The 19,366-nt window shown below is 42.1% G+C and overlaps 1 long non-coding RNA gene across 4 annotated transcripts in view; it reads left to right on the forward strand.

Moving 5' to 3' along the window:
• Window positions 1-19,366, forward strand: part of LOC140554782 (uncharacterized) — a 367,378-nt gene that overhangs the window by 20,671 nt on the left and 327,341 nt on the right. For all 4 annotated transcript variants that reach the window (XR_011979644.1, XR_011979642.1, XR_011979645.1 and 1 more), the window contains exon 3: window positions 10,506-10,606. This is a non-coding gene — a long non-coding RNA (uncharacterized lncRNA). The remainder of the gene's footprint in view (window positions 1-10,505; window positions 10,607-19,366) is intronic.

The following is a 19,366-nucleotide window of genomic DNA, read 5'->3' on the forward strand; positions in this document are numbered from 1 at the left end:
AAAAAAAAATATATATATATATATACTTTTTTTACTAGTAGATGGCAAATCTTAATAATTGTCATCAGTATTAAGGTCTTGTGTTAAACGAGTGTGTTTCTTTGCAATCATTGGAACTGTAAAAAGAAAGTTAGAGCCCGGAAGTGTGAATTTGCTGCTCTGTAGTATGCCTCCCTATGGTTGCTGTGTTAACAGCAGACAAGGCAGGTTTTTACATGCCATTTCAGAAACCCACTGTTTCTTGCAAGTGTACTTTTAGTTTGTATTTCATTTCTCTGGTTTGCATATTTAACATGCAGCACATTTTCAGTAACCAAGTAGTGCTTTTGATGTGTTTTTTCTTTTTTTACTTCTTATTTCAGCAGTTTTGGAGGTGTGTGTATGTGTGTGTGTTTGCTCTAGAGGCGTACAGGGCGAGCGGTCTAATTGTAAAGATGGCTCTGAGCAGTGGCCGTGTTTGTGTGCTGATTGTTTACTGCTCCTTGCCTCCCCCCCTTCTCCTCTCTCCCTCTCTTTTCCTCTGTCTCTCTCTTTCTCTCTCTCCCTTTCCCACCCCCCCCCCATCTCTCTTTCGCTGTAAGTCTAAAATTTTAATTACGCTGGCTGACAGGCGCGGTGTGTGATGCACGGCCCTGCATCCATCACGGCAAGAGAGGGCCGGTGGCGCCGGCCGCCCGTGCCTCGTTCCCCAACGCCGGAGCAAGGGCTGAGCAGCAGGTGCCATATTACTGTGTACAGAAAAGCAATTAGGAAGCATATTGGATGAATGAGGAGTGCATTAATATTAGCAAGTACATTTGTCAGTGGGTTTGATGCGAGTCTTTTTCTTTTCTTTATGCAACATTAAGATTGTGGCGCTCATAAATTCTCCGCTTAAATTGCCATCTGTTCCCCTGTCAGGCCACTCCGAGACAGAGAGGAGAAGAGGAGAGGAGGGGGAGGAAACTTTTTTTCTCCTCTCTTTTTCTAGTCCTCTCTCTGTCTCTGTCTTTCTTTTTTGCTTCTGATCATACTATACTTCTTTTTCGCGCAGTAAGGACACATACAATTCTTTTTTTTTTAATTTATAGGGAGGCTTGGACGCAGGCAAGCTCTCCTACTCCCGGAATCATGTTGGCTTGTCCAAACCCATTCCATATCTTGGTGGAAGCTCAAAAAAAGCTTTTTTTAATGCATTCTTACAGAAAAGAGATATATTTAACTCTGTTTTATATTTAATTAAATCCAACGTGCAGACGGTAGAATATCCCTTGGCAACGGTGCATTTAAAGGCATGGATTAGAGCAGTTTGAGTATGGTATGGCTTGCAGGGAAAGGGTGCGCTGTCACTCTGTCTCATTGTCTTTCAGCCGCAGAGGAAGAGCTCACAGCTCACTCTCTTTGGCACGGTGGCCACATTCTCAGGGCTATCATCTCAATAACATGGACGGCTTAATGACGGCACGTCCAAGCGCTGTCACAGAGAGATTACTGTCAGCGTGTCACATGCCCGCAGGGGATGTGGGGGTGTGCTGAGCTCGGCCGGGGGGTGGAAGGGTGTGTTGTAGTGGGGGGGGGTGGGGTGGGGGGGGCAGAGAGCCCCATGGTAATTAGTCAGCCTGCAGTGTGCGTTAAGTGGACTGAGCAGCCAGCAGAGTGGCAGAGGGGGCACTGTGCTCCCTGTTTGTCTGCATTTCGCCTGCTCTTCAGGCATGATAAACCCAGCTTTGCCAGGCTTGCCTCTGGCCATGGACAGCTATTCTTAGCTAGTGCTGGTTATACAGTCCGGTCTATTTATTTGGACAGTATTGATAAAGCAGGCCTTACCCTACAGTGCCCTTTAGCCTACAGTACTGTTAAAACTCAGTGATGAACTGAAAAAGTAGTGTCAATACTGGCCTGGGTTCCAGCAGTAATATATATATATATTTGTGAATAGGTGCAATCTTCTTATCAAAAGCTTAAAACTTTTCAAATTTTTATATTAAATCAAAGTTGAGAGAAGTGGTGCATTCTTTAGTAAGTAGTAACCTGTGGTACTCTGCTACTAAGTACTGTTGTTGTAACTTGACCATGATAGATACGGAACCTAAATATCAGTCAATATTGCTTGGGAAGTGTTGATAAAGTTGACCTCACTTTACAGAAGGCTGGTAGTCACCTAGGCTGGTAGTCACCTGTCAGTCAATATTGCTTGGGCAGGGTTGATAAAGTTGACCTCTCTTTGCAGAAGGCTGGTAGTCACCTAGACTTACCTTTGTCACTGTTGAAGAGTGATAAGCTAATCTCATCTGATCTGTGATCCCCCAGTTAAATGTGTCTTGGTAATTAAACACTTTTATTCATCAAGGACTTTTCATACTGGTAGCCATTAGCTTTATAGACAAGTGCTAAAGTTCCAGTGATAAATAATTTGGAAGTATTTTGTATGCGTTAGCGTATGCATAGCTAATGCAAATGGCCCCTTGTCCCAAAAAGCTGCACATTTTGGTGTTTTTAAACGTGAGAAGGCCTTCTTATTCAGCGGTTAGAGCGCCGGGCTATCGATAACAGGGTTGTGGGTTCGATTCCCGGGCTCGGCAAGCTGCCACTGTTGGGCCCTTGAGCAAGGCCCTTTACCCCTCTGGGTGTGTGTGTGTACTCACTGCCCCTAGCTCACTAGTGTGTGTGTGAGTGTGTGTTCACTACCAGATGGGTTAAATGCGGAGGACACATTTCGCTGTACAGTGTACATTGTACAGTGACAAATATGTGCACCTTTACCTTTATTTCTCGAATTAGTTCGGGAACTGCTGAACTGAAGACTAAATCAGCATTTGTTATCAATACTGAACATATTCATAAATATCAGACTTGGTTCGCTGATCACAAAGAACCTTTTTTTGTTGAACGTTTCTGCTCTACAAGCAACTGCTCTAGCGTGTGAAACGGCTGTAAAATGGCCTGTCTCTCAGTGTGAGTGCTAGGTTTCAGCAGGGGTTAGCGTAAGCCCTTAGTGGTAATACTGTAGTATCTCTGCGCCTACTGTAAAATCAGCACTACTATTAGCCTGTCATCTGCCTGGATCATGCAGCATTCACGTCCACATTTCCCTTCAAACTGCTCTGGTTCGGAATGTTTTCAGCTGGTTTCTCTCAGTCATATGCACGTTATTAAATAAACTACAGGCCTCTACAATATAGTCAAGCAGTGGCTTGGCTCCGCACTCTGCACAGGCCTGGTTGGCCATCTTAAAAGAAGCCAGTGTCCATCAGGCCAGGCTTTCTGATGAGGTTTTTCCTCACGGCAAGCACCCGTTACTGAAGTATTTTGCCTTTCGTGAATAATTCTCAGCTATATCTGTTGCCAGATTTGACAGCGAGCTAAGATTTAGTAGACTTGTCAGTTGCTACTGCCATAATCTGTATAGCAGACATTGGCCCAGAGATTAAAGATCAGGAGGAGGGGAGAGAAGAGGGGGAGAAAAAAAAAAGAACTTAGCCACCATGTGCCAGAATTCCTCTCTAAGTAAGGATGTTTAATGTGGTTTGCCTTAAACGGACCTCCCTGCCTGATCTTTATGGCTGGAAAGCTACAGCGTCCTCTTTGGAAAGAGAAGACTAACTGACTTTCTCCACCTAGTGTTCTGAATTAGCCAACATTCCACCCCCGATTTCCCTTTTATTCTGTATTTCACTTGTATTCTGTTTTAATGGCTTGCATCTTGCCTCAAATCAGCTGGTTTATGAGTATACTTTGTATCTTTGTGAAAAAGAGAGAGAGATAAAAGGTAGATTTTGCAAAAGGCTGCCTATGCAGTGTCTCTTGTGTGCGTTCAGGTAAGTGTTTATGAGCGCTTATCTGTATGTGTGTGTGCGTGCATTGCATGTACCTGTGGGTCGTTCTGGCTTTTGCATTGCTCTCATCGGTAACAAGACAGAAGTTTATCGTGGTGCTATTGTAGCTGGAGTTCTCAACAGGTCTCTGCATGATCCCATGCTATTATGCTGTCTAATACCTTCTCATTGTTATTCATGGGCTATAACATGGCTGAGTGTGTTTTTTTTCCTTTCTTCTTCTTCTTCTTCTTTTGCTTCTTCTTCTTCCTCCCTCTCCCCTTCCCTCATAGCTCCATTTATGAATTGCTCCGTAACCTCTTTTAAGAGTGCCGTCTAATTGATCTAATTCAGCGCTAACGGATGTTCTCTGTTATTACAGATGATCTTGAAGGCAAAGTTGGTAAAAGCATTAATAATCCGCGCTCGTTGCGCTGTGCCCCGGCATGGGTGAGCGCACAGGGGAAGGAAATCACACGGTCCATAGGGGGCGCATGAAGCCATTATTAATATTAAAGATGATCGTTCTGCACACAGTCACTCACCTAGCCTAAATGAGAGGCTGTGGGTGGGCGTCCCATTACTGCTTTATCATGCGGCTTCCCCTCAGCTCACCGCGCAGGACAAGAGAAAAAGAGAGAGAGAGAGAGAGAGATATTCAGAGACTGAGCTGGTATGTATGCAGCACATCACATTCTGTACCCTTCTCTATTTGGATATGATATCCCGTTACAGACCTACAAGTCGCAAAGCTCTTCTCTATGGCCACCAGAATGACACACACAGGCATTGACGCTCCGCCTGAAGCTTCTTATCAAGTCACTCGGCAGAGTTATTTGCCACTACGGTGAAGATTGTTTGATATTTTGTTCTGTCTTTTTCTCTCCAGCCATTTTTTTCCCTCCCCAGCTCTCACCTCCTAATTCGTAGTATGATGACAATAACATGCACGACAGCCTCGGCGAGACCTTTCCAAATGCTGCCGGCCGCCCACTCCCCTGCCAAGGTCGGCACTAAAAGGCGTCTCACTCCTCTCCCAGCGTTCTTCTCCCCCTGCTCCGGCGCGCTGCCTAGCTCCGAAAGATATAATTTTCTTCAAATGCACCTCTCGGACTAGTTTGTCTATTTCTGTGGTGCCCTTTTCCAATGAGGCAGAGACTCTCCGTGTCACGCTGTCTCGCGCAAATCACACGGCAGGGCCGGGATCTGAGGGGGACAATTTGCCAGTGGTATGCATGAGTAAGCAGGGAATTTCTCCATCCATTTAGAGTGACCAGACTGCTCTCTGACAAGCAGATGAGAAGCCACAGCGAAAAAGAGAGCGAGAAACAATATAGAATCACTTCTGCTTGTCGTTGACGTTCGCCAGTGTCTAACGTTGCCTCGTGGCCGAGGTTTTGAATAGAGGGGACAACCTTCAGATGGCTTTTGCCACATTTGATCATTCTCTGAGACTGCCTCTGTCCATGCCTCTGTCTAGATGGCAGTGCAGATGTGTATCTGTAGGGTCTGAGCGATATTAAAAACACTGTCAATGATACTCATTTTAAGCAGCTGAAAAATTTATATATATATTTATTTATTTATTTATTTATTTATTTATTTTTATTCCAGTCTTCAACTGCTTCTACTGCAGCCTCAGCTTTCTGTTCTTGGCTGACAGTGGAACCAGAGTGATATGTGATATTTTGGTTGGGGGTAAAAATGCCCACATAAGGTTTTAGAAGATCATTGAAAACCCTGTTATTTTGGTTTAGAGTACAACACATTGATTTTCTTTTATTGTGGGCTTGTGAACCAAAAAAAAAAGAGGAACCTAATTAGGAACTGTATTAGCTGGTTTACATCAACAACACCACTCACACAGAAGCTGCCTAGCATTGCATAACCTTGTTTTTAGCTTGTAACTAAAACATTGTAATTACACATTATATATAGTTTCCATCTATATGGCCGTAGATCCATTAAGTCTCAACTGTACTATATATCAGGCGGACCCTGGTGTTCGTGTTTCTCTCTGTACCAGGTAGCCACATGTGCAGTATGGTGGCTTAACTACAATTCAGTCCTGTCTAATGCAGAAACCACATTAGAAACAAAGAGACGTGCTTTAATGAGGTTGTATAAATTCCATTTATGTCATTATTTCAAGTTGGCATTTTGCCTAAAAATAAAAAGGCACATTTCTCAGGAAGAGATCACTATAGGCAGGCGTGGTTTCCACATATGATCATGCTCAGCTTTAGCCCAGGCCTATCCAAGCTGAGTAGAACAGCAGACGTGTTTGGCAGGTTGCTCCTTTTAAAGCACAGTGCGTGAAAACCCGAGTAGTCCCACATCGTCTATGAAAGAGTGTGTAAATCCTCCCGGTCTCCTTTTAAACATCACACTGACTTAAGAGTTTGCTTCTTACTTCGCTTCTTTACCGATGCATGTTTTTTCCGCTGAGATGTTTAATGGAATGGTTATCACAGCTAGCATGCCTGCATAAAGCAGCGGCTTTGAGTAAGAAAATAAGAGTTCTCCTGCGAGCCTGAAGGTGTTTGTAATTTGCGCTGGGTTGAGAATGCTGGTTCAGGGATGTGCTGTGCATGTGCTGAGTTGTTCACTTGCATTCTTTTGCTGTTTGAGCGGAGTTAGTTTTTGAAAAACGCTACAAAACGCTGCACTCTCTCTTCCTCGGAGCCCTGCAGAGCCCAGGAGATTTCCTTGTTAGCTCAGATGTGGAATCTCGTTTTTTTGGAGCAGACACCTACTTGTAGTGTGCACGTATTATGGTGGATGTGTATGTGTGAGTGTGTGTGTGTGTGTGTGTGTGTGTGTGTGTGTGTGATAGCATCCAGCCAGCGGCGCGGTCAGGATGATGCGCTCTCTTGCAGAGCGCTAACCTTGATCAATACCTTGCTATGGATCGCTCCAAACCCCGACGCTCCTGCACACTTTTTATTTCAATATCACGGCTGTTTGAACACTCTAGCCAGGGGCCCTCGCAGAAATGGGTTCTAACTGGGCTTCATGAACACACACACACACACACACACAGAAACACATACACACGTTCTCTCTTTTTGACTCTCTTAGTCCCTCAAATACACACACTCTCTCACCGCTCTCTCTTTCTCTCTCTCTCTCTGTAAGGGGTCATTGCGCAGAACAGAGAACACTAAGGGGCCCCGGGCCGAGGGGCATAGGACAGCCGTGTCATTTACCTGTTTACTTCTTGTCCCACTAAATAAATAAATAAAACGCTGGTCTTGCCTTTAACACAAACACATCAAAGGTAACTTATTTTTGGAAACAGCTAAAAGAGCGAAGGTTTTTAATCATTTCCCCCGTGCCCTGCTAAAGCCTCCTCGGAGTGCTGAGGACTGAGCTGAAGTCTACTGCTCTTATGTTATGGATCTGAACGGACTCTCAGCAGCGCATCGCAACACCTTTTGTTTTTTCCGCACCTTCTGAGATGTTCTTCTAATCTCTACTTTGATACCATTTAAAGCCCTCTCGGACAAATAAAGACTTTAGAGGAGCTATAAAAAGAGGAGAAAAGAACATGCAAGAAAAAGATGAACTCTCAGGCAGGTGAATAGCTTTAGTGACAGTGGAGCCAGAATGAAGTATACCTTTCGTTATTCCATATGGAACTGTATAATAGGGTATGTGTGTGTGTGGTGCAGGATTGGAGTTCAGAGGCTGACCCAGATGTGTTTAAGTGGGTTGGGAGAGTTGTGGGCCCTGCGCAGAGGCAGGAGGCAGAAGGGACTCCACAGGACTCGGAAACTCAAGCATGGGGAACTACATTTACAGCCAATAGGAACAAGGACTGATGAAGCCTCACATAAAGTGACCCATCACCTGCACATACTGTATTATATGACAGTCTTACAGCTCTTATGCTATTGATGCTGAGTCTGTGCTGACTATAATTACATGTGTCACTTCTGGCTGTTTTTAGGTAGGTGAAAAATTTAAAGGCATGTCAGACTACTTTAAAAGTGGCTGATAGGTCATAGACTACAGAAGGTCAGCAACCGAAGGGCCTTGACAGCAACACATACACATGTACAAACACATATATATTCATATAACTATGTCATTCTTCTGTATCAGTAAAGGTAGAGAGCAGAGAGGGTAAAGGGCCTTGCTCAAGGGCCCAACAGTGGCAGCTTGCCGAGCCCGGGAATCGAACCCACAACCCTGTTATCAATATCCCGGCGCTCTAACCGCTGAGCCACCACTGCCCAGTGCAGCTCATGTATGTGTATAACATGGTAGGCATGTCTGTGGAATCTGGTCAAAATGCATGGTGGGTGCTATTCTTTGGTAATAGAAGTTTGTAATAACAGTTTCGGCCCGCCGGCGGGGTTACATGATTTATTTACTTTTTTGTTTTCATTAAAAACATTCAATATTAATATTCTAAACAAATACGAATTAGGAAACCCAAAACTTACAGTGAACCTTTAAGCTGAAACCTAATTATAAAATCGTTACTAAGTTTGAATAGTTGGCAATAGAAACTTACCAATATTTCATAATAATGCATTTTACATAATCATAAGCTTTATTCAGAGAAAGTTTAATACTGCCAGCAGCAAAAAGTGATATACAGACAAGTAATTTAGAGTTTAGTAACAGTCGTGACAGAGGATGAAGTTGGGGGATAAATAAAGAGTGTTTTTTATATCTGCTTCTGTTTGGTAACAGTAATAATAAAAACATAAAACATTTGTGATTAAATGAAAGATAATAGAATATATTCACATCAACTGAGAAACATTTATTATTAGTAAGGAAGGCAGATACCTAATTAAAAGCTGGATTAAAGAGAATTGTGTTTTAAATGCTTGTTGAAAGTCTGTACTGAGATTGACTACCTAACAGGTGTATTTGAGTGCCACAGTTTAAACCATAATACTAGAAAGAGGCAGCTTCACTTTTCCTGTAATTGATCTGGTTTTTAAGTAATCTCAAGTGACTTTTTTGGGGTTTCTATTATATGACATTCACTACAAAGGTCTTCAAGTTATCTTCTGCTACTGTTCTTAGCTGTGTAGACAGTGTCCCACCAGAGTAATTCCATTTACAGGTTTAATATCCTGTAAATGGTAAACAGACAGGTGGTCAGTGAGGTACACAGGTGCTTGGCCATTTCAAGCTTTAAAAACAAATGAAAGAACTAATGCTGCTTGTAGATTGTAGATTTCAGGATCTAGAATTGCATCTTGGTTTTGCCAAGACATAGTTGCTGACTGCAATTTGCTTGTTTAGTTTTGCAGTAAAGCCATGAGGCTGTTATTGCTAAAGTAGCCTGTATAAACAAAATAAAAAAAAATAAAAATAAATAAATGACCGTTGTTTCATCCACCGCAGGTGATGAAAACTTAAGTGGTTTCTAGATATAAAAAACAACAGAAAATACACCTCAGGATAGCTTCTACTATTGTTTTTAGCTATGTGCTATACTTTGTCAATATTAATAGTTATACTGCTAACTAGGGAGTTATATGTCTCTATTACCAATTACCTACATTAACTTTGTGTCTGTAATGCAAAGCTGAAGAAGCAAACTGTCAACTAAATCTGAGGTAAGAGGAAAATTATGTAAATGAGTTTTAAATGTTTGTTCCTTTAATACATACAGGTGGACGTTAAGCATCTTTGTTCGTGATGGTTTTTAAACAAGGCTGGAAGTCTCTTATTCATACACCTGCCCTCATAATTGCTCATAAACAAGGAGCTATAAAATGCACTTTACAAGGTGATTGCATCGGACGCCATCCAAATGTTGGTACCTCCGCTCTGTTTATCATTTTTTATTTGTCTGTATTTAGGACTGTGTGAGTATCGCCTCCTCAACTTTGTTTTGCATGCTTGTTTTTGACTGTGGGGAGCAAGAGAGTGTAGAGGGGGCTACTATTAAATCAATCCAACTCCACCATCTCACAGTGACCTCATGGCCTGTGTCAGCTCGTGTCCCATCATGCACCACTCTGCGAGAGTGCGCGCTGTGCAGCAGCTGGCTCCTGGCACTGTCATCCTTCCCTCCTGTCTTTCCTCATCCGCCGCTTTCCTCTCTCTTCCCTCTGTCTCTCATCACTCTCCTCCCTGTTTTTCCCTCCTCTCTCCTCTTCCCCTTTTCTTTCTCTGGGCTGATCTCACTGGTGGGATAGAGTACATCTGACAGTGCCTGTGAGTATTGCCTCTGCTCATTATAAAATAACCCTCGCCCGGTGCAGCCCTGCCCAATCCTTCTCTCCCTGCCAGAAAACAGGTGCGACAGGAGCTTCTCTTGCCATGTTGTAGGGGAGAGGAATCAGATTCCTTCCAGAAAGCAACAAAACAAGGAACAAAAGGAAAAGCTGCTTAAAATATAATTTGCTTCTGCTCACATAGCCCTTTTCTCCTGGGCCGGAATTGCTTATCATTGGGCTCGAAATGCCCTGAGAGCTCTCTGTTCTTATTCCAAAAAGAACAGAGTGTGATGCTGGGCACTTACAAAAGGTAAAGGTAAAGGTAAAAATCTTTTGTGGCGATTTCTTCAACTTTAAAAGACAGTTCTTTAAAGCCCATCTGTTGAAATGTTCCTTAGGGAACCAACAGTGGTTCTTTTTTTTGTTATGAATCAAACAAACAACTATTTTTGTCTTTATGGTCTAGAATTACCCAGATCACCTTGTGTTATCTCTTACTGTCCCTATTGTGTGTTCCCAGCAGCAGCAGCAGTGGCCACCCGGTCACTGGGACAGACAGCGCTGTGAAGCCGGCTGATGGAGAGTTAACTGGTTGGAAGGAATCCAGCAGGGCTCAGACAGGTAGGAGCTGTGCCAAACCCATCCCACCCCATCCATCCTGCCTGCTGACATCCAGCGCCTGTTAGCTCCTATTAAAGCTCTTTCTCTTCCTAGCCCAAATTGAGCAAATTCGATTTGGCCTCTGCGATGCAGGCTTCGCCACATAGAAACTAATTACTCTGATGGAAAAGTGGCATTCAAGGTACAGCTGGTTAGGTGAAGGGAGGACAGCATGGTTACTGGTGGAAGGATAGTGCTCTCACCAATGCCCAAGAAGGCGTAAGTGTGTTCTTCAATGGTATGGTCCATTTCTCCCTCCTTTTACATGAAATTCTGCCCAGTTAGTTACAGATGTGAGGTGCAATAATGGATTCCTAATCAAATTTTCTTTTCAAGATTATATTAGTTTTCTTGTCCTCGTTGAAGGCCATGGTCCACTATTGGTCAGTGCTGCGTATTTAAATGTATTAGTGAAAGTAGATGACAATAAAGCCAACAAAAATGTTACATATCCTCCTCATGCAGGCCCCCTAGTGGTGCAGATGCTGGTATGTGCGCTTTAAAAGAAAGTATTTAATTTAAACCACATGCTCTAGTGGTTGTGACACAAAGGGTCTTGCTTTGCCTAATATAACTCATCACATTCCGGAAAAGGATCACAAACTTGATGTGTTGCAGCTCCAAAGTACTGCCTCAGCCCCTACTGTTGTTAGGTGCGATGTGGCAGTTTGTGAACAAGTGCATAAATTTACATTTAATTAGAAAATCTCTGCCACTTTGAGTGCCCCCCTCACACGGCTTGCTTTTCTCTATCAACTGATGACTCTGACTGCCTCAAAAACTGCAGACTAGTACCAATCAGCGCAGACTTGGCCAGACTGAAAAGCAGAGCTAAAATCGTGCTGAAAATTGCATAGTGTAACCCTGGCCTTAGCAACAGTTTGAAAAGATACAGTAGCTGTCTTTACGTTATGCAGTCCTCACTCTCCCAACTGGGTGGCATTAAGTGATAAGGGGAGTCCTAGCTAGCTGGTGGGATTGGGCAAAAGAGCAAAGAGTTTTAAAGCAAAGATAGAATGAACTATTTTCCCCTCTGCAGAAAGGGAACAGGCTGCTTTGCCACTGAAACTGTTGAAATAATAGACCCATTTCAACATCTTCAGACAAGTATACACACCGTACAGAGACTGTTTTATGAGTTTTTATGTTTTTCTGTCTGACTGGACCTTTGCTTTTTCTCAGCAACGGCCACCCGTGGGGTAGCAGAGCCATAATTGCCATGGTATTATTAGAGTAAATATGGTATTTTAGTAAATGGCTTGTGTCCGGCCCGATGCCCAGACCGGTCCGGTGAGACTGCCTGTAACAGATTGAGCAGGCCAGGTAGCCCATGTCATCCTGTTAAAAACGCTTAGCGTGTCCAAGCGGCCCTGCGGACACACGGCCAGCCTTGCCAAGCTGTTCCCACGGCCCGCTTGCTGCCCGCTCGTCAAGCCGTGCCAGGCCAGTTAGGGCCAAGTCCAACACAAGCATGTGTGTTTGTGCGGCGGAGTGGGCCTGCGTTACCACAAGCAGCCAAGGAGAAACTGAGCAGGGCGAGGAGGTCAGGCCTCATGTGAGGTCCACCGCTGTGGGGTGGGGGGGGGTTAGTGGGTAAGTGAGGGTGGAGTGGACCTGGCTTGACTGGTCTCTGAACAGCCTCAGGTGAGACACAGGGGGAAGCGTGCAAGAAAGAAAGTGAGAGAGAGAGAGAGAGAGAGAGAGAGAGAGAGAGAAAACATGCAGAAGTTGGCCATCGCTGGACTAGCTGGTTAAATACCCCCAGGCTGGAAGGTGTGTTGCAAGGGCAGCTGGACTGTGGTGAATGAGAAAAGAGGCCCAGTGCACATGTGGCTTTCACATCACCACTCTCTAACTCATTCTATCCTCTGTTTTCTCTCTCACACTCACTTTCTCTCTCCTGTGGAGGCTGTTCTCTGTTCTGGTGAACTCCCTTGACCCTGCGGTTTGAATTCCCTACCACCCATACTGGCACACAGCTCCGCTTTGATTTGCTTCCAGACCCATGGGTGGAATGGCAGTGGGCAGCTTGTTGGTGTCCATGTCACTGAATGTGAAAGCTCGTCCCAGCATCAAATTTACAGTTTTCCCTGTGCCCAAAATAGTGTTGATCAGCCAAGACTTTTTTATTTCTTCACTTCTGTACGTTCTGTATATATATATATATATATATATATATATATATATATATATATATATATATGTCATGTATATATGTTTTCAGCCTCATAGTTCCAGTACTAAATAAAAAATCTTAACAGCCTTAACTGAGTCAGGGGTGTTAACGTTGGCTATTTGGTGTATAGATTATAGATTTTCTATACCACAGATTGTCTCCGACTGCTTAAAAATATACAGATTAAGGCTAACTAGCACTGATTTTGTGAATTGTGGCTATAATTAGGGTAGCACTTATGTACTATGCTCAGGTGTGTGCAGCTCTTCTATAAAGGTCTCCAGTGTTTGGCCACAGTGCACGCTCCACCACTGTAGTCTGCTGTACACTAAGAAGAATAACATTAGCGCTTTAAGGCAAGAATCCACCTCCACCTCTTAATTACTATCGTCATGATGAATGTAAATAACAATTAACACAGGCAACCATTCTAAGGTAATCTGGAAGACTCTCTCATTGTGAAATGAGATGTAGGTTATGAAATACTAGGCCAAACTGAAGCGTCGCATGGAAGTAGCTTATTAAATAACACCCAGCTAATTGCTTTGTCTTCCTTTTGTCCTGCTGTTGTACATGTTATTAAGCGTGTTTCATATATCTTAGAGTAATGAGGAAGACAAGCCTGGCACCTGCACGGTGTAATTAAACATATAAATTCTCTGCTCGCAGAATTATTTGTGGTCATGAGCTGATTTATACGGCTTGGTAAATTGCAATGTTGAGCTTATTTTCTTTCCCTGAAAGGGCTTAAGAAAGGAACCCCATTCATCAGGCACCTTTGCCAGAATAAGCTTCTCTAAAAGTTGACTATATATAAGAAGAACATGCTTTTTTCCCCCCCTCCAAGCTGTGCTAAACCACCCAGACATTTGTCCTTGGGGAAGGCAGGTAAATATTTATCTCTGGTACATAAATTAGTTTTATGTTCAGCTAATCATATGGATGTTGCTGTCATTTCCACAGGGATTATTTGCATAAGTTAACTTTTGGAGGTGTGTGTTACAGATTGTGGCTGCTAGTCTAAGACAGGAAAAGGACTTAGTAGAGTTGACCACATGCTTTATTATTATTATTATTATTATTATTAGTTTATGTCAATTAAAAATGTAGGATAAACTCACAAAAAGGCTGTTACATCATAAGTAGTCAGATTTCTGTCTGATAAGTATAAGGGAAGGTGGAAGGTGATGGTTTGCTGCTTTAAAGCCAATGATAATCATACAGTTTCATCCATAACTTTCAAGTTTGGGCAAGACATTGCATAGTGAGTTAATTGTAGTTGATTTCTGAATGGTGAAAAGAAATGCGAGTTTCAGGGAGTTTCATGCAATAATACCAAAAAACTGGGACCATCACACCCGACCCTACTGTATATGTTTTTTGAAAGGGGACACTGTCCAAAATCACTGTCAATGAAACATTTCCATGGACACTGCGACTGTACAGCTCTGGCTGTCACTGGTTAACATAGTGTCAGTAGATCGAAGATGGTAGCATGTGGTTTGGTCACTTCTAGGTTGCCAGGCCCTTCATTATTAATCTCATCAAACTCTCAGCAGTCTGTAATGAAGTGGCTTCCTTAATTCCTCCTCACCTGGGAGGGGCTGTGTGTCTTTTGAAGATTGCTTTTTCTGTTGTTTATTATTTATTATGCCAACCAAATTATTAATTGATAAAATCTTAATGATATGAAGGAGCTGGGGGGCGGGGGGTAACACATCATCACAGGAGACTCATTTTACTGTGACTTGTGTTGTGTTCTTCTAGAGATTCACATTTCTTGTTGGCAGTCTTTCTCTGTGTGAGTTTATTAGCTGCTTATGTGACCCTGGACTGAGCTCCTCATAATGGTTTAGTTTTATCGCCTGCAATGTTTTCTTTTACTCCATTCTTTGCCCTCTCTGAAATATAAGTTCCTTCAGTAATTTCTGCTCTCGTGGAGAATACAGCTTTCTAAATATTTGGTCTAGAAGTTTAATAAGTTGTAAATGATGAAAATCTCATTCAGCATGGGCAGTCTCCAGTAACTGAAGAGGGGAGTAATGCAGAGATGATGACTTTCTGTTAGGCTAATGCACAGGCTTGAGGAACAGTGCTGTTGTGCTTTTGCTTCTTGGAGAAAGAGGAGGCCTTAATTAAAAAACAAAAGTGTTAACAGTAGAAATGCCGGCAATGAACAAACCGTGAGTACTGGTACAGATAAAAGTCAATATTATGACAGAATTTTCCAAATATATGTCAGATAATTCATTTTGCATTAAAAATGTTAATGAATTTGTGCTTGAGTTGCGCTATTGCGTTTTACAATTTGTTATTCTTACATTCTTTGTTTGAAACAAATACATTGGAAAAAAAGTGAGTGACAAGAGCTGGGATTTTGGGAACAATGCTGTTGCAGTATGCATTATAAATGAAGTCTAATATAAGTATTATTGTATTTATTAAGTTATAATATCTCCATGATGCACATTGTCATGTTTTTGCATTGCGATATAAACTGTATTTATATTGATTGGACTAGAAAATGGTATAGATTGATACATTGCACATAAATAAAAATGGCATGAACATTAACCATGCAGAAACTAGATTTCTAGAAAGAAAACCATTTATGTATTAGTACTGGATTTGGTACTGTTCCATTAAATAATGCAGGAAATTGCATGAACTGCAAGTAGATAAATGCATTCTTCCATCAAAACCTCTAAAGCTAAAGATCTATATTGTTGTTGAAGTCTGACCATACACTCCTACTGTCAAAAAAACAACTTTACAGTGAAACACTGTATTGAAGTGTCTGAGGAACTCTCATTTTCACTCAATGAGCACATTATTAAGAACACTATACGTCGACTGAGTGGAGCCTCCCTTCCTTAGTTCTTTGTAGCAAGGGTTCCACAAGATTTTGAGTAGGGGATGCCACTGAAGGCCTCTTTAAAACACTGAGGCCATTTTCATGTTCATTTAAAACCAGTTTGAGATGACTTTGTGACATGCTGCATTATCTTGCTGGACCTAGCCAATACTGGCTCAACGTGTGCTAGTGTGCATTTCCCACACCATTCCCATCATCTCCACCAGCCTGGACTGTTGATACAAGGCAGGTTGGGTCTGTGGATTCATGCTGTTGTGTTCTGACCCTACCACCTGTGTGCCTCAGTAGACATCAAGATTTTGAGCCCACTGCAGCCTCAGCTTTCTGTTTTTGACTGACAGAAGTGAACCCTGACGTGGTCTTCTACTGTTTTAGCCTAACTGTCTCAAGGTTGGATGTGTTGTGCATTCTAGGATGCTTTTCTGCTGACCACAGTTATACAGAGAATGCTTATTGGACATATGGTAGTCTTTCTGTCAGCTTGAACCAGTCTGACCATTCTCTGTTGACCTCTCTCTTAACAACAAGCATTTCTGTTTTGCAAATCACTTTGTTTCTCTATTACATTCGTCTGAATAAACTAGAGGCTGTTGTACTGAAAATCCTAGGGTGATTAGCAGATGTATGCTCAAATGCTTAAACAAGTCTGTCTGCCGTTTAAATCACTGAGATCACCCCCCCCCCCCCCCCCCCTTCTAATGGTTGATTTCAACATTACCTGAAGCCGCTAGCCGGCAACTGCATGATTGTATGCATTGCACTGCTGCTGCAGGATGGGGTAATTGGATAATTGCATGAACGAGTAGGTGTACATGTCTTTTTAATAAAGTTCTAGGCATCTGACTGCAGTAATCAGATTCAGTATAATTAATCAAATTGCATGGGTGTTGTTTTTTGGGATTAGTTAGCCAGAGAGAACTGCGTCAGGTGTTGGAGAAACCTTTATTTTTATTTATCTAAATTCTGTGCATAATTAGAGCTCAAATATTTTAACATAAAACACATTGAACCTGAAAACATGTGCATGGTTTTACCCTTAATACTCATTCATGTGAGCTGTGCCGGTAGTGCAAACGTTAACAACTGAACTTTTAAATGTGATCATTTATTCAGGCATTTTATTATTGGCATATGATCAATAAAGTGTAATAAACTTAATCTTTATTTGCTTTACTCAAAAATAATAATCATATAGAGACACCACTATATTGTATTTGAATCAGTTTACCCGGTATAAACAATATAGTACTGGGTGATAGGACCTCAAATCAGAATCACGATGAATAGACGATTATGTAAGCTGCTTGAGATGCTCACTTGGCTCTGTGTTTGTGCACTCCCCCTAGTTGCTTCCATGTTGCAGAGTGGACAGGGTGGAGTCATGTGACTACACACATAAGTGAACATACACAGAGGGAAAAGTAATACCAGAATAAAAATAAATGTATTAATACAAATAATGAAAGAAGAATTAAATAATCTGTGTGGGCACGATTATGTTGATTGCAAGTTTTAAATGTTTGAATGTTTCTCTATATTGTTTTTATTTAATTGCCTAGAACTAAATAAGATGAGTGGAAGGAAATGTCAGCATGGCCAATAAGGCCTCTTGATTTCTCACTGAAGGCATATGCTCATACATTGAAACTGACTGTTGTGTGTGCATGTGTATATGTCACGGCTTGTACAACCTGGTTGACACGAGCCTTGGCTGCACTGTCTTCTGTGTGCCTTCAGCCCGGCATAATTACACTGAAGTGAGACATTAGCATGTTCTTTGCTTTCTGTGTTAATTGCACAGTTCACTCACTGTGATGTCAGCGATGGAATCGGGAAACCTTATTGACCTGATGCTGGAAGGCATTCTCTCTCTCTCTCTCTCTCTCTCTCTCTCTCTCTCTCTCTCTGTCTCTCTATCTCTCTCTCTCTCTCTGTCTCTCTCTCTCTCTCTCTCTCTCTCTCTCTCTCTCTCTCTCTCTCTCTCTCTCTCTCTCTCTTGCTGTCTCTCTCTCACACTCTCTCACACTCCCTCTCTCCTCTTTCCCTTTCTCCTTGATTTAGATTGCATTTCTTTATTTATTTTATTTTGGTTTAATTCTTTCTATTTTTTATTTTAGCGTTTTTCAAAGTCCTGCTGCTTTTATTACATTCCTGACACTTTTGTTAATAAATCATTGCAAAGTTAATGAAAATTGCATTCAGGCATATCCAAAATGATTGTGTCCTTTGTCATGCTAATAAATTGAAAGATGTTGGTCCAATGGGTGAATGCCTGCCCATTACGGGGAAGTTTTTGATGTGTGTCTGTTGAACCTCTCATTTTCTCTTCTTTCTCTACCCTCTTCCTTGTTGTTCATTGGTCAGAGAGATTTTCTTTTTTTTCCTCCACATCTATCTTTCGGTTTTATCAACATAAAACTAATAGGTTCAGAGACAGACACTCGCCCCCATGTGAACTGCATGGCAAAATGAAAAAAAGAAACGTACGTCTTAGGCACGAGTCAAGTAGTTTTGACTGCACTACTATCACACACACACACACATGCGTTCAAAATCAGGCAGTACAGCTGAAAGGACTGAATAAAAGAACATCCAAGACATATTGTGGCATTAGATGTTATTTCCATAGAAATCCAATGCACATACGTGGCATGTATATGACACATACGCTGGATATCACACAAGTCACAGCCAAGCAGCGACTGCAGGATTTCATTACAACCTACCTGTCCTACCTCCTATCTGCTTTATTGTATGCTAGACACAACATGTTGTTTTGGTGTTTGTGCATTTAATATACTGACCTTTAGCTTGGCACAAAACTCAAAGTCTCTGTCATGGTAAGTCGCACGTTTTTGCACGTTTCATTTTGATAAGCATTTTCTTATTTCTTTATTGCAGCCACAGTTGCTTCTAGGCTGTCTTATCTTTTGCTATGTTGTGCAGATACTGAGCAGTGGCAGCCTCTCTGTGGATGTTTTACAAATCTGAATGTGAAAAAAAAGGAATGGAATATTTGATAGCCTTCCATAATGGCCCTGAAATCTCTGTCATTATCTACTGTCAGATGTGGCTTTTAAAAGCATCGGGAGTTCCTGGCGTTTTACATGATTTTCAACTCAGAGCGGTTATTGAGAGCCGAATACATTTAGCAGGTCAGTCTAGCGGGCACCACTGTGTCTGTTTTACCCTCACGCTGACCGTGCTGCAGCAGAGAACACCAAATGCACCTGTCATAGTGGCACTCACACATGCATGTGTAACAGCGGCGTAACACTGCAGGTTCGGTACGATTTTTCATTTTCAAGCTTGTTTTTCGATATTTTATGTTAAAAATTTGTCGATTCTTCAAAGCTTCAATTATTTTCTGCACCGAATGATTTGGCGTGGGTAAATGAAAACTCTCAAATAGAAATTTCCCTATACTGCTTAGAATTTAACAAGTAGTTTTGTTAGTATTGTCTTTAATACTGATGTATAGTGTATGTAAGACTCCAGTTACACCAGATCACTTAATGTGTCTACTATCTGGATTGTATCCTGATAAGATTTTAACCCCATGCTATTACACTTTGTAGTCAAGTGCGCCTCCTGTTAGTCGGACTGAAATCCGATCTGTGTTGTGTGGGATGGGATATGCAAATCCGCTCGTTACGCTGCAGACAGTTTC

This window comes from Salminus brasiliensis, chromosome 4 (genome assembly GCF_030463535.1).
Source record: "Salminus brasiliensis chromosome 4, fSalBra1.hap2, whole genome shotgun sequence".
NCBI classification, from domain to species: domain Eukaryota; kingdom Metazoa; phylum Chordata; class Actinopteri; order Characiformes; family Bryconidae; genus Salminus; species Salminus brasiliensis.